The sequence below is a fragment of the Astyanax mexicanus genome, chromosome 12 (assembly GCF_023375975.1).
Source record: "Astyanax mexicanus isolate ESR-SI-001 chromosome 12, AstMex3_surface, whole genome shotgun sequence".
Lineage (NCBI taxonomy): Eukaryota > Metazoa > Chordata > Actinopteri > Characiformes > Acestrorhamphidae > Astyanax > Astyanax mexicanus.
Genome location: NC_064419.1, coordinates 44,664,669 through 44,678,270, shown reverse-complemented (window position 1 = coordinate 44,678,270; position 13,602 = coordinate 44,664,669). Strand labels below are relative to the sequence as shown.

The 13,602-nt window shown below is 37.3% G+C and overlaps 1 long non-coding RNA gene across 1 annotated transcript in view; it reads right to left on the bottom strand.

Moving 5' to 3' along the window:
* Nucleotides 1-13,602, bottom strand: part of LOC125806157 (uncharacterized) — a 437,736-nt gene that overhangs the window by 388,320 nt on the left and 35,814 nt on the right. The window lies entirely within an intron of this gene.

Genomic DNA, 13,602 nt, shown 5'->3' with positions numbered 1-13,602 from the left:
TGCTCCATCCTCCCCAGACTTGAAGCTCATAAAGTTTGAAAAGTTGAGGACACTGAACCTACATCAAAAAGTGCAAGGTACATTCAAGAAGGCATAAAGAGGCATAAAATCACATTTGTAGCGAAATAGAGTTAAAAGTGATATTTTTCTCTGATTTTTCTAAATGGTCAATGCAACAGACTGTCTATAACCTCTAAACTCAAAATGCGATGTTCCACATCATTAAGCAGGCTACAGGTTTCAAGCAATATGGGAAAGAAAAAGTATCTCTGTTGCTGAAAAGCGTGAAATAACTTATAGTACTAGTAATATTTTATAAAAACTGAATCGTGATAATCGTACTGTGAAGAGATTGAGGTAAAAAAATAAAAAAATAAAAAAGGTTTCTGCCAAACAAATTCATCGGGTTAAGAAAACAGCTGCTGAAATGCTAAAATGCCAGTACAAACCAGCAAACAAGTATTTGAAGCTGCTGGAAGCTCATGGTGTAGGGTCCTCCAGAGGCTTGCAGTTGTGCATAAACGTACTATTCAGCCACCCCTAACCAGACGCACAAGCAGTGAGGTTAAACACTGGCCAGTGTGCTCATGGCAAGGCTGAGTTTGATTGAGGTCTGATAGTGGGGTGGGATGTTTAATTTCTAAAGTTTAAAGTGCAGGTATTTAACATTTCTTGATTCATAGGGTCATGTGTGTACCAGGAATATGTAATAACAGGTGTTATTACATTACATTTAAATAAATCTACAGTAAACAGCACAGTAGTGGGTGCTAATGGTGACAGGAGGTTTCTGGCTGGAATTGTCCATAAGAACAGACAAGCACAAAAGAAAATCACAATCCAGGCGACCCTGATACTATTTCCTGTCCCATATCTTGGGACATTCAGTCCCTTGCAAATTACATGTCCTTTACTGTCTCTTTTTCTCATTGCTTCAGCTTAGCAGCTCTGAGCTATTTTTTTGGGGCAGTGTAAACCCCACCCACGCTGCAGCTCAGATCCACAGCTGTAATAGGAGAGCAGTGAGGGATCAGCTCAGTCAATCAGTGACAGCATGTCAAACCTGTGAAAGAGCCTCACATGAAGAGGAAAGCATGATCCAACCAACATCAGCTGAGTACATTCTGGATCAAGGCACTTATATTAAATCAATTAAAGATTTTATAGCTTTTATTCCACTTGTTGCAGTACAGGTTGGGATAGTGGTTGCAGTGGTAATAGTTTGGTAAGACTTTCACAATATAATGAAACAATCTATCTATATAATAATAGTAATCTATCTGGTCCATATGTCTATCTATATTTCTGTCTGTCCATTTATTTGTCTATCCATCCATCCATCTATATTTCTGTCTGTCTGTCTGATTATCTGTCTGCCTGCCCGTCCATTGCTCTCTCTATCTGTCTCTCTGTCTGGCCATTCATCCGTCTGTCTATATTTCAGTCTGATTGTCTGTTTATCGGTTGTCCTTTCCGTCCATCTGTCTCTCTATGTGTCTGTCTTTGTGTCTGTCTGTTTGGTAATTTATCTGCCTGTATATATTTCTGTCTGTCTGTTCATCCATCTCTCTCTCTCTCTCTCTCTCTCTCTCTCTATCTGTATTTATGTCTGGCTATATATCTATCTATCTGGCCAGCCATCTGTCTGTCTATATTTCTTTCTGTCTGTCTGTTCATCTGTCTGTCCATCTCTGTCCCTATCTGTCTATGTATAACATTGAAATTACTACTACTAATGCAAAGTATTGTGCATTTTATGGTATATGTCTACTATCTCTGTATACATATATATACGTATGTATATATATATGTATATATATATATATATATACATATATATATACGTATATATATGTATGTATATATATATATATATATATATATATATATATATATATATATATATATATATATATATATATATATATATATACTTATATATATTTATATTTAGGTATTTTTTGTATCTTATTTCTTACTGTTTAGTGTAGTCATCAAATCATTACACTGCTAGCTAACGTGTATGATTCTGAACAGTGCTGTGAACAAATATTTGCTCCCAAAAATGATATAAAAATGATACAAAAATGATATTAAATCTCGTCCTTTGTAAAAAAGTTAATAATTTGGTTGTGCCCTTTACCCTTAGCAGCAACAACTGTAATCAAGCTTTACCGATAACTGGCAACAAGTTATCTGTGGAGGAATTTTGTTCCACTCTTCTTTACAGAATTGTTTTATTTTAAAAAACATTGGAGAGTGAATGATCCCTTTAAGATCATGCCGCAGCAGCTTAAATGGGTTATGTTTGTATTTACTCAGGTTATTTTCATCTGATATTAAAAGTAATCTGATAGCATGAAAAATATAAGTATGGAAAAAAGAAAAAAGGGGGCAAACACTTTTTTTACAGCACTGTATGTGACATAAAAGTTAAAATAGAAAATTAAATAGGCCTGATATGATCATGAAAACACTTAAAAAGGCCACTGTTTGCAGGAGCACTGTTTAAACAGACTGACCTTCCCACGACTCTTTTACATTTACTTGGTAAATAAAAGTGTTGCATTGGGTTAAAGGTTACAGAACTCTGTTTATATATGTGAGTACTGGAATCAATGGCTGTTGTAGAAGAAGGCGGGGCTAACTAATAGCATCAAAGGAATTGAGAACGGTGTAGAAAAACCTCAGTTTATTGTTCTGTGTCTCCATCTAGTGGTCTTGAGATGTTGCTACACTTCTCCCAACTGTGCACTGTGCTATTTCATAGACAGTGATAATTATTTTTAATGTGACCATTAATGAAGCTTTCTTTATATCTATATACACACATATCCCACAGGCAAGTAAAACCCCCCTGTAAAGTGTCTAATCCTGTTTATTTTTGGGCTTTGTAGCCATCTATGATTCTGAACATTGGGTTGGTGAGGCTTTTCCAACTTTCATAAAAGGAAACAGTTCTTGTGTTGGTGTTCCAGTTACAATTCCCTACTTGGAAACTGAACTTGGAGATTCTAACAAACAAATTCAAATGAAACGCAGCATCAGAGTGGAACAAATCTGCTTTGTTCTCTCTCTTTTTTTTTTTTTTGGGAGAGCCGGGCAGCCGGCCCATGAATGTAAAATTCACTTGTACACTGGAGCATGAGGAGGTTTGTGGGGGTTTGTGAGGGTTGGTGGAGATCATAGATTGTAGAGATCATAGATCATAGAAGCAGCGTCTCTACAGCTCATGCACGCCACCTGCACCAGGAGTGAGTGCAGTTTGGTGGGCTCCCATTAGAGGTGGGCGGATCGATCCAAATATCGATAATATCGATACCAACGCTGGTATTGGTATTGAGCAATACTTGTGTAAAAATATCGATATTCAAGCTTTTTTCTCTGCCGCACGCACTGACTGCTGCGCACGAGGATTCACCACAGTCTACTCTCTGGTCTCTTGTTGTTGCACATGCGTCACATGGCTCAGCAAAGCCAGCCAAACGCCATGCAGGTAGGCTCAGCCTGGCCCCGCCCACTCAGCGCTCTCCTCGAGTCGATACGCCTCTACCTCAGGAGATTAGTGTTGAGTGATATTTTTTTACACTCTGTTTATTTAAGAAAAACTTGCATTTGAATTGCACTGAAAGGAAGACAATTCCTTATGTTTTATTGTTTTTCCAAATGACATTTCTATTAAAAAAAAGAAACAAAGAAAGAAAGAACTAGAAAAGATGTCTAGTGAGGGGAGAATTTTTATTTTATTTTTTAATATTTTTTTACTTTATATTTAAACTTTGTTTTGTTACTGTTCCATTGTTTCTAAACAAAAATGTTGATTGTGATACTAAAGTATTTTGTTATCACTTACAATGTTTGGTGAAATTATATCCTAGGTTTTTGGATCATTTGGATCTATAAAGCTTAAATATTAAAAAAGTATCGGTATCAGTATCGATATCGGCAATACTGGCCCTGCGTTTACTTGGTATCGGATCGATTTCCCGGTATCGCCCACCTCTAGCTCCCATGTGGGAGTTCAGGTCTAATTGAGACCTGATATCATCTTGGTTTCTGAAGCCACAAAGCACTAGGGCTGCAAATAATGATTATTTTGGTAGTCGACTAATCTGATGATTATTTATTCGATAAGTTGATTAGTCAGTGATTATATCTGCCTCTCTAAAAATGATAAAAACAGCTGATCAAGAGATTTAAAAGGCATTTAAATGTCTAAATGTTATTTAAATGTGGAAAAACCTGATATTTATTAAGTAAATATGTAATTACTCGTGTTTGGGCACTTTTGGAGACACAGACTAAGTTGAGTGTAAACTGTGTGAGCCATTTACTCTTTATCTACCCATGCGCTCCATTAATGAAATTTGTAAGCGACAAATGTAAAAAATGACACTGCCGATTAATCTAAACGTTGCAGCCCTACAAAGCACTTTGTGCTGTTGGAGCTGACAGTACCATGGGAGGACAGGTTGGAGGAAGGACAGGAGAGGAAGAGGGTGAAGTACCAAGAGCTGGTGGAGGATTGTTGGAGGAATGGATGGAGCACCAGATGAATGCCAGTGGAGGTGGGTGGGCAGTCAGGGATTTGCCAGCTATTCCCTGAATAAGGCCTATGGAACACTAGGCATATAAGGTGGCCAACTGGGAAAGAGCCATCAATAACAATGCAGAGGCTGCAGAAGAAGCCACTTGGACATAGGCCGGGGTCCGATCCACCTCAGTTGGGTCGCCTGGACGAGGGCGTCTGTTGTGAGACCTGAAATGCTCAGTGACTGACAGAGTTGGCGAGGCTTTTCCAACTTTCATTGAAGGAAATAATACTTGTGTTGGTTTTCCAGTCAAAATGTCCTACTTGGAACCTGAACTTGGAGATTCTAACAACCCAATTCAAATAGAACGCATTTTTTAAAAAGAAATAAGCAGCCAGTCCATAAATGAGCAAAATTTCTTCTGAATCGACACTTTACACTGAAGTATGAAGAGTAGGAAAGGGGAAAAGGGGGTTTGTGGAGGCTTGTGGGGATTATTAGAGGTTGGTGGGGGTTTATAGGGAGTGTAGATTGAGGCAGGTGCTCGACAGTTCATGCACACCACCTGCAATAGGAGTGAGTGCAGTCAGGTATTGCCCTCTGATGGAATTCAGGTCTGTGATGGTAAACTTTGGATTTTGCCACTTCTGTAGTTTAAAGTTGGTCTGTCCTTGGGAGCCCCCTACTGGCCTGGGGCCTTTGTAAACTGTCTGTCTGAACTTGGGGTTGGTGAGGTTTTTCCAATTTTCATGGAAGGAGAAAATACTTGTGTTGGTGTTCCAGTTACAGTTTCCTTATTTTAACAACCCAGTTCAAATGAAACGCAGCATTAGAGTGGAACAAATCTGCTCTACTCTGACTCTTTTTTGGAAAACTGGGCAGCTGGCCCATGAGTGTTAAATGAATCAGCAAAGGTTCTTCTGAATTAACTCTTCACACTGAAGTAGGGAGAAAGGTGGTTTGTAGGAATTTGTGGAATTGCCGCTTCTGTAGTTTAAAGTTGGTCTGTCCTTGGGAGCCCCCTACTGGCCTGGGGCCTTTGTAAACTGTCTAATCCTATTTATTTTTACTACTGTTGGTGTGCTGTGTAGCTGTGTGGATGATCTGTGTGGATGATCACAAGCCATCAAACCAAGCTGAACTGCATTCATTTTTGCAACAGGAGTAAAGCAGCATAATGTTATCCAAAAGCAGTGTGTAAGACTGGTGGAGGAGAACATGATGTCAAGATGCATGAAAAAAACTGTGATTAAAAACCAGGGTTTGAGGTCTGAAAGCTCTGCATCCTTTTTGTTATTTCAGCCATTCAACATTTTCTGCAAATAAATGCTCTAAATAACATTATTTTTATTTGGAATTTGGCAGAAATGTTGTCTGTAGTTTATAGAATAAAATAACAATGTTCATTAGGAGCCCTCTACTGGCCTGGAGCCTTTGTAAACTGTCTAATCCAGTGCAACCATCTTGGATTTTGAACTCAGAGTTTGTAAGGGTTTTCTGATTTTTTTTCCGAATAGGCAATAAAGCTTGTGGGAAGGTTCCTGTTAAAATTTCCTTCTGTGAGATCCTGACAACCCAGTTCAAATGGAACGCAGCATTAGAGTGGAACAAATCTGCTCTATTCTCTCTCTTTTTTCCGGAGAGCCGGGCAGCCGGCCCATGAGTGTGAAATGAATCAGCAAAAGTTCTTCTGAAGCGACACTTGTTTGCTGGAGTATGAAGAGGCGGGGGTGGGGGGGGGGGGGGGAGGAAGGGGGTTGGTGGGGGATGGTGGATGCTGGTGGATGCTGGTGGGGGTCGATGGGGAGTGTAGATTGAAGCAGGTGCTCTACGGTTTTATTCTTCGCCTCTTGCAATTTTCTTCCAGCTCATAAAAAATCCACTCGATTCTGCTTCTGCCGATGTTTGAAGACGGAGAATTGAAAGTGACGATCAAATATTCCGTGTGAACAAAAGGCTGAGGGGGAGGAAGGCAAGCATTGTTTGGAGATTTGTTCCCGCTAGCCACTGGAGAAGTTAATGAAAGAGAGAATTTACAGCTCCGGCTCCAGAAAGAGAAAAGTTTGGAGGGTCTCTTTATCTTCTTCATGAGAACATAAAGCCGCTCAGGCAGAAAGAGCGACCGCCTGCAACAGCAGCCGCTGCTATTTTCAGCCCTTATTTCTGCGTTATTTGTTTAGCTGTAAATAGATGTAATCTCTCTTCGCTTTGCCGTTGATTAGGAGGCTCATTTTCAGTGTGCATGGCTGAATTTAGCCCCGTGATCAGTGGCCCGTAATATGTGTATTCAGGTGTGTGTGTGGGTGTAAGAGTGGACTGAGGAGGCTTGTTTTATGGTCTAAATATGAAGATATTTTATCGTATCATGATAAATTTTCTATTTAAATGTGGCTGATCACAGTAATCTAGCTTTCAGGTATCAGATCTTCATTTTTGGGTTAAATGTTGCTGATTGGTTCATAAACGGCAACAAAAACCGTTTATGTGTCAGATATTAGGTGTCAGATCTTCATTTTTTGAATTCAATATTGCTGATCAGGTCATAAGCAGCCACCGTAACCTCGCTGTTAGGTGTTAGATCTTGATTTTTTGGTTAAATGTTGCTGATTGGATCATAAAAGACCACAGTACCCTAGCCATTAGGTGTCAGATCTTCATTTTTGTGTTAAATGTTGCTGATTGGATCCTAAATGGCCACAGTAACCTAACTGTTAGGTGTCAAATCTTATTTTTTTGGGTTAAATGTTGCTGATTGGATCATAAACAGCCACAGTAACCTAGTTGTTAGCTGATGACTCTTCATTTTTGGATTAAATGTTGCCGATTGGATAACAAATGACCACAGAAACCTAGCTGTTAGGTGTCAGATCTTAATTTTCTATTTAAATGTTGCTGATGGGATCATAAACGATTGCCATTGTCTTCCTGTATTAGGAACACATTCTCTCTTTCTCTCTCTCTCTCTATCTCTCTCTCTTTCTCTCTTTTTTTTCTTCTACAGCTCCCTGCTGCTCTTAATGCAGCTCCTAGCCCCGCCCACTACTTAGGATTTTGACTGAGAGTAAACTGAACCAATCACTTTCCGCCAACTAATAAGGTATCTCAACAGATATTAGTAAAATAAAATTTCCTATAAATCTTTAAATAAATAACAGGAGACCCTGGTGAAAAAAATGTAATTCATTCTACTTAAAACATACTGAGAAATATAAGTGTGCTGTAAATATACTAACAGATTTATGAACTTACTTAAAATACATTAAAAGTAAATTATTAAAAATGTTTGAAAGTAAACTTTGATCATACTTTTTTAAAAAGTAAGATATAGTGTATTTTAAATAAATAGACTACTATAAAGTACATGTTTAGTTTAATGTAATTCAATATACTTAGTATACTTATTTAAAGTTAAAGTACATAAAAGAACTAAAATTTGGGAATGAAGCATTGCTAGCACTGCTAGTACCCAGCGGTCCAACGCAACATCGGAACAACTGAACCAATCACCTTAACATATATCTTTTTAGATATATTTATGTATTTTATATTTTTATATTTTATATATTTTTTATTTCCTCTAAAACATTAAATAAATAACAGGGTGATTCAACAGGGCTACATAATATTGTATGTTAAATGTGTGTGTGTGGGGGGTCTAAACAAAGAATTAGGGGACATGTTGGCGGCAACCATGGTTTGATGTCAAGAATCACATGTCCTGAAGACCTGGTGACAAGATGTTGTACTCATCACCACTGGTCTTTATTACATGTACTTTGACAGACCAACATTATGTTAATGAGGTCCTGCTGTTCCAACAGGACAATGCTCGTCCACATACTGCTGCCATCTCAAGAGCTTTTGTCTTGAAGACATAGATACTTTACCATGGTCAGCTGCATCACGAGCCAGATCTATCTCTAAATAATTATAAATGTGTGGGATGCTGCTATTGGATGCTCTATCAACACTCTTATCAACACCCCTACTGCAAAATCTTTAGCTGAAACTGTGTAAGAATATTGGAGCTGCATGGGATGGATGGATTATCACATAAGGACTCCATTAGGAACCTCTACAACTCTCTACACCAGGGGTGTCAAACTCATTTTGCCATAATGGCTGTCCTCTAAGGGCCAGATGTAACTTATAAATGTAATAAAATGTAATCAAATGTAATATAAAATGAATGTAATTACTCCTTAATGTTAAATAACTCTCAATATATTATTTATTCAATCAAACATTACAGTTGCATGGAAAAAATGTTTGCTTGTTGCTCTATTAACATAAATCCTATTAATTTGTCATGTTATGAAATCCAAAAACTCCATCAATCAAGAACCAAACTATTCAAGTGAACAGAAATGACATCAAATACAAGTTTATTAACTTTGATCAAAACGTTTGATTCTGAAAAGAGGCTTAATAAATATAAAATAAAAAATGGTGAGCTGCTAAGGACATGTGACAGATTTTGCAAAAAAAAAAAATGACAGCATCAAACTAGATGCTTAATTACAAAATCTGGACATTATGGGATCAACATTTGTATGTCTCAATTCCACCCGCGAAGTTACACCTTCCCTCCGGCAGGGTTTCCACATCAATGACTACACTGCCGTGTAGTGGCAGTAAGCCGTAACTTTGTGGGTAACACAATCAACAAGCATTGTGGGAAATGTAGTTTTTGGTCAAAGCACGCTTCTGACCTATTTATTATAGACACTAAGATCTTACAAGCTCTTGCGGGCCACATAAAAGGACATGGCGGGCCACATTTGGCCCGCGGGCCTTGTGTTTGACACATGTGCTCTACACGCTAAAACATCTGGCATATTGCAGTGTTACACATGCATTTCACACTACTATTATATGTGTAGCTCAATAAATAAGACCAAGAGTTCAGACCATTGTTCCTGGTAACTTTTATCTTCCATCTGAATAGCACTACAATCCCACACTTCCTGTATGTGTATGTGTGTGTGTTCAGGTGTGTGTTGAGGTGTGTGTGGGTGTGTGAGGGTCAGTGAGAGTGAACTGTGGGGGTTTGTAATGTGGTCTGAATGAGGTTCGAAATACTCCATGGAAAGTGATACAGGTTGGTGCGTATGAAACAAAGAGTCTGAGACTGAAATAGTATGGGTCAGGTAGGTAGATGGAAATAGAGATAGAAGAAGAAGATATAGAGAGATGAAGAGGAGGATGAGGAGGAGGGAGGTCAGGTCAAGGGGTATTATAGCGTATTATAGTGTGTTATAGTGTGTTACAGTGTATGTATGTGAGAGATTGAGAGAGAGAGAGATTGAGAAAGAGAGAGAGAGAGAGAGAAATAGAGGAAAGTCGTTGTAAGACCACTGAACAAATGGGTCGTCCAACCTTTAGTTCCTATTAAAAGTCTGAGCTGAGCTTCACTCCAGCAATTATTCCAGCTTCTCCAAGTCCTGCTGTTATAAATATGAGCTCGAGTCACTTCTTAGCAGTCACAGATGTTAAATGGCTGATTTGTTTCTTCTGAAGGTCGTTTATCACGTTTTATGTGCTTCTATGTTCCGAAAAAGAGTCGTAAATATTATTTATACTTGGTATCTCTGGCTGCTTTAGTTATTGAGTATTTACAGAGAAGATAACAGAAGATAATAGCTATTGTTAATGGTTTTGTTTTGTTTTTCAGACAAATGATGGCCTCCAGATATATATATATATATATATATATATATATATATATATATATATATATATATATATATATATATACTGTATATATATATATAAAACTCTCAATCACAACTTTCCATGCCTCCATGTCTCCACCAAGACAAACACCAAGAGTCTTCGGAGACTGGTTTGAAGAGAGACATGTCATCTGCTGGTGTTGATCCACTGTGTTTTATTATCAAGTCTAAAGTCAGTGCAGTTTTGTTTTCCCACAAAATCTGAAAAAATAAAAAAACAGCACTTCATGCTTCTTCCCTCTGCTACTGACAACTTTTATGGAGATGTGGATTTCATTTTCCAGCAGGATTTGGCACACTGCCCACACTGTAGCCAAAAGTATTAATTGGTCTTATATATATATAATATTCTAATTTTCTGAGGCACTGAATTTTGCGTTTTCGTTGGCTGTGAGCCATAATAATCATCAACAATAAAATAAATAATAAAAGCTTCAAATAGATCGTTCTGTTGCCGTCCTATAAAAAAAGAAATCTCCAAATATCTCGAAAATAGAAAGTTTACAAGAGGAGGAAAAAACTCAATGTAAAAAGTTATTTAAAGTATTTTTTGAGCATTTTTGAGCAATTCTTGAGGAAATTGTCACATAATACATAATGTGAAGACATGCTCCCATGTTAAAATAATAAATAAAGATGTTTTTATTGGAAATATAAATTGGATATATTGTCGCTGTCGCTGAAAAACACTTATCTCCATTTTTGCCGATTTTTAGTTTACTACATAATTTTAACAGCCAATCTGTCCCTTACACTGTGTTAAAATTTCTTGATGAACGGACCAATAGAAACTGTTCAAAATGACCTGAAATTAACTCTTTTTACATTAACTTCCATTGAAAGTTTACAAGATTTTTTCTCTCTCCTGTAAAGTTGTTGTTTTGGAGATAAGTGTTTGTCATTGGACAGCGATGATATACAGATTTTATTAGTCCTTATTGAGAAAAATTGCTGGGAAAGTAAAATTTTCCATGGCTCTTTAGAGAAACTAAGAAGGGGGAAATTCTAGTCTCTTCCCACTGATTCATGAGTAGTCATTTGCTGTGAATGAAATTAAGATCTCGGTTTAATAAATAAGCCTCTTTTCACACCTTTATCGCTCTTTTCTCTCTCTCTCTCTCTCTCTCTCTCTCTCTTTCTCTCAGTACGGAGCGCTTGTTCTCCAGGTTCACTCTCATTGTCTCGTTCATAATAATCTATAAGAACCGGAGGCCGTATTCCAATTAATTGCTTTACTAATGAAAACCCACCCAAGCCCTGCACCCCCCTCCCCCCCAACCAGCCGCAGCCCACCGCTGGTGTGATTCTGCAGTAATGAAAAGTGCTTCATGCTCTCGCGCCGTTCTTGCGCCCATTCCCAACACCTAAAACACAAAATTATAATCCAATTATTATTAAGTAAACTGCTATCTCATTATTTGGAGAAAGTAAGTCATTATTTTGCGAAAGTAAGTCATTATTTTGAGATATAATGACTCAAAATAATGACTTAGTATCTCAAACTAATGACTTAGTATGTAAAAATATTGAGATAGTATCTTAAAATGATGACTTAGTATCTCAAAAAATTGACTTGCTATCTCAAACTAATGACTTAGCATCTTAAAATAATTACTTGCTATCTCAAAATAATGACTTACTATCTTAAAATGTTGAGGTGGTATGTCAATATAATGACAATGTCAAAATATAAAGATAGTATCTCAAACTAATGACTAAGTATCTCAAAATAGTGACTTGCTATCTCAAAATAGTGACTTAGTATCTCAAAATATTAAGAAAGTATCTCAAAATAATGACTTTGTATCTCAAAATAATGACTTGCTATCTCAAGATAATGACTTGCTATCTCAATATAATGACTTAGTATCTCAAAATGTAGAGATAGTATGTCAATATAATGACAATGTCAAAATATAAAGATAGTATCTCAAAATAATGACTAAGTATCTCAAAATAATGACTTAATATCTCAAACTAATGACTGGCTATTTCACAGTAATGACTTAGTATCTCAAAATATTGAGAGAGTATCTCAAAATAATGACTTGCTATCTCAAAATAATTACTTGCTATCTCAGAATAATGACTTGCTATCTCAATATAATGACTTAGTATCTCAAAATGTTGAGATAGTATGTCAATATAATGACATAATGTCAAAATATAAAGATAGTATTTTAAAATAATGACTAAGTATCACGGACAAATGACTGAGTATCTCAAAACAATAAGATAGTATCTCAAAATAATGACTGGCTATTTCACAGCAAAGACTTAGTTTCTCAAAATAATAACTTAGTATCTCAAAATATTAATAGTATCTCAAACTAATGACTTATTATGTAAAAATATTGCAATAGCAGTTTAATTAATAATAATATTTAAAATGTGCTGGATTATTTTAAAGTTTTTAGGTGGCAGGAATAAGTCTCAGTTCTGGTATTGATGAATATAAATGAGTGGGTGTTATTCTCTGATACAGCACCGCCACCTTTCAGCAGCTGCTGGTTACTGATGGACGGTTGGAGGACTGTCAGACGGCTCAGGCCGAGGAGGATGAAGTAATGCTGACCTAAAGACTCCCTGCGCTCCGATCTGCTGAGTGGTGCTGGAAAAACCGTGAGGAGGAATATAAGATGCTGAAAGATTTCATGCTCAGCCTACACTGCAAAAAACGAAATCTTAGCAAGTGAAATTATCTCATTTCAAAGCAATGAATCTTATTTTTTTATCTGATAAGAATTTTTGTCTTACTAAGCATTGTGTAAGTGTAAGATTTTAAAAAAGATCCTTTTCAGTCTCAATTTTTAGCACCTTATTTAAATAATTTGAACTCAAAATAATGCACAAAAAGTCACCAGTCAATTATTCTGATTCTTATTCTTTTTGTATCCCATTTTCTCCCGAATTTACACGGCTAATTAACCAACCCACTCATTAGGACTCCCCCTATCACTAGTGATGCCCCAACAAACCAAGAGGGTGAAGACTAGCACACGCCTCCTCCGATACATGTGAAGTCAGAAACCGCCTCTTTTCAAACTGCTGCTGATGCAGCATTGCCGAGTAGCATCACAGCGCTAACGCTCGGAGGAAAGTGCAACGACTCAGTTCCAATACATCAGCTCACAGACGCAGCCTTGTGCTGATCCACATCACCCTAGGAGTGATTAGGGGGAAAGAGCGCCATCTACTGTACCCACCCAGATAGAGCAAGGCCAATTGTGTCGATTTGCTGCGCTTTCCTCCGAGTGCGCTGTGTTGCTACTCGACAATGCTGCATTATCAGCAGCAGTTTAAAAGAGGCGGAGTCTGACTTAACATGTATCGGA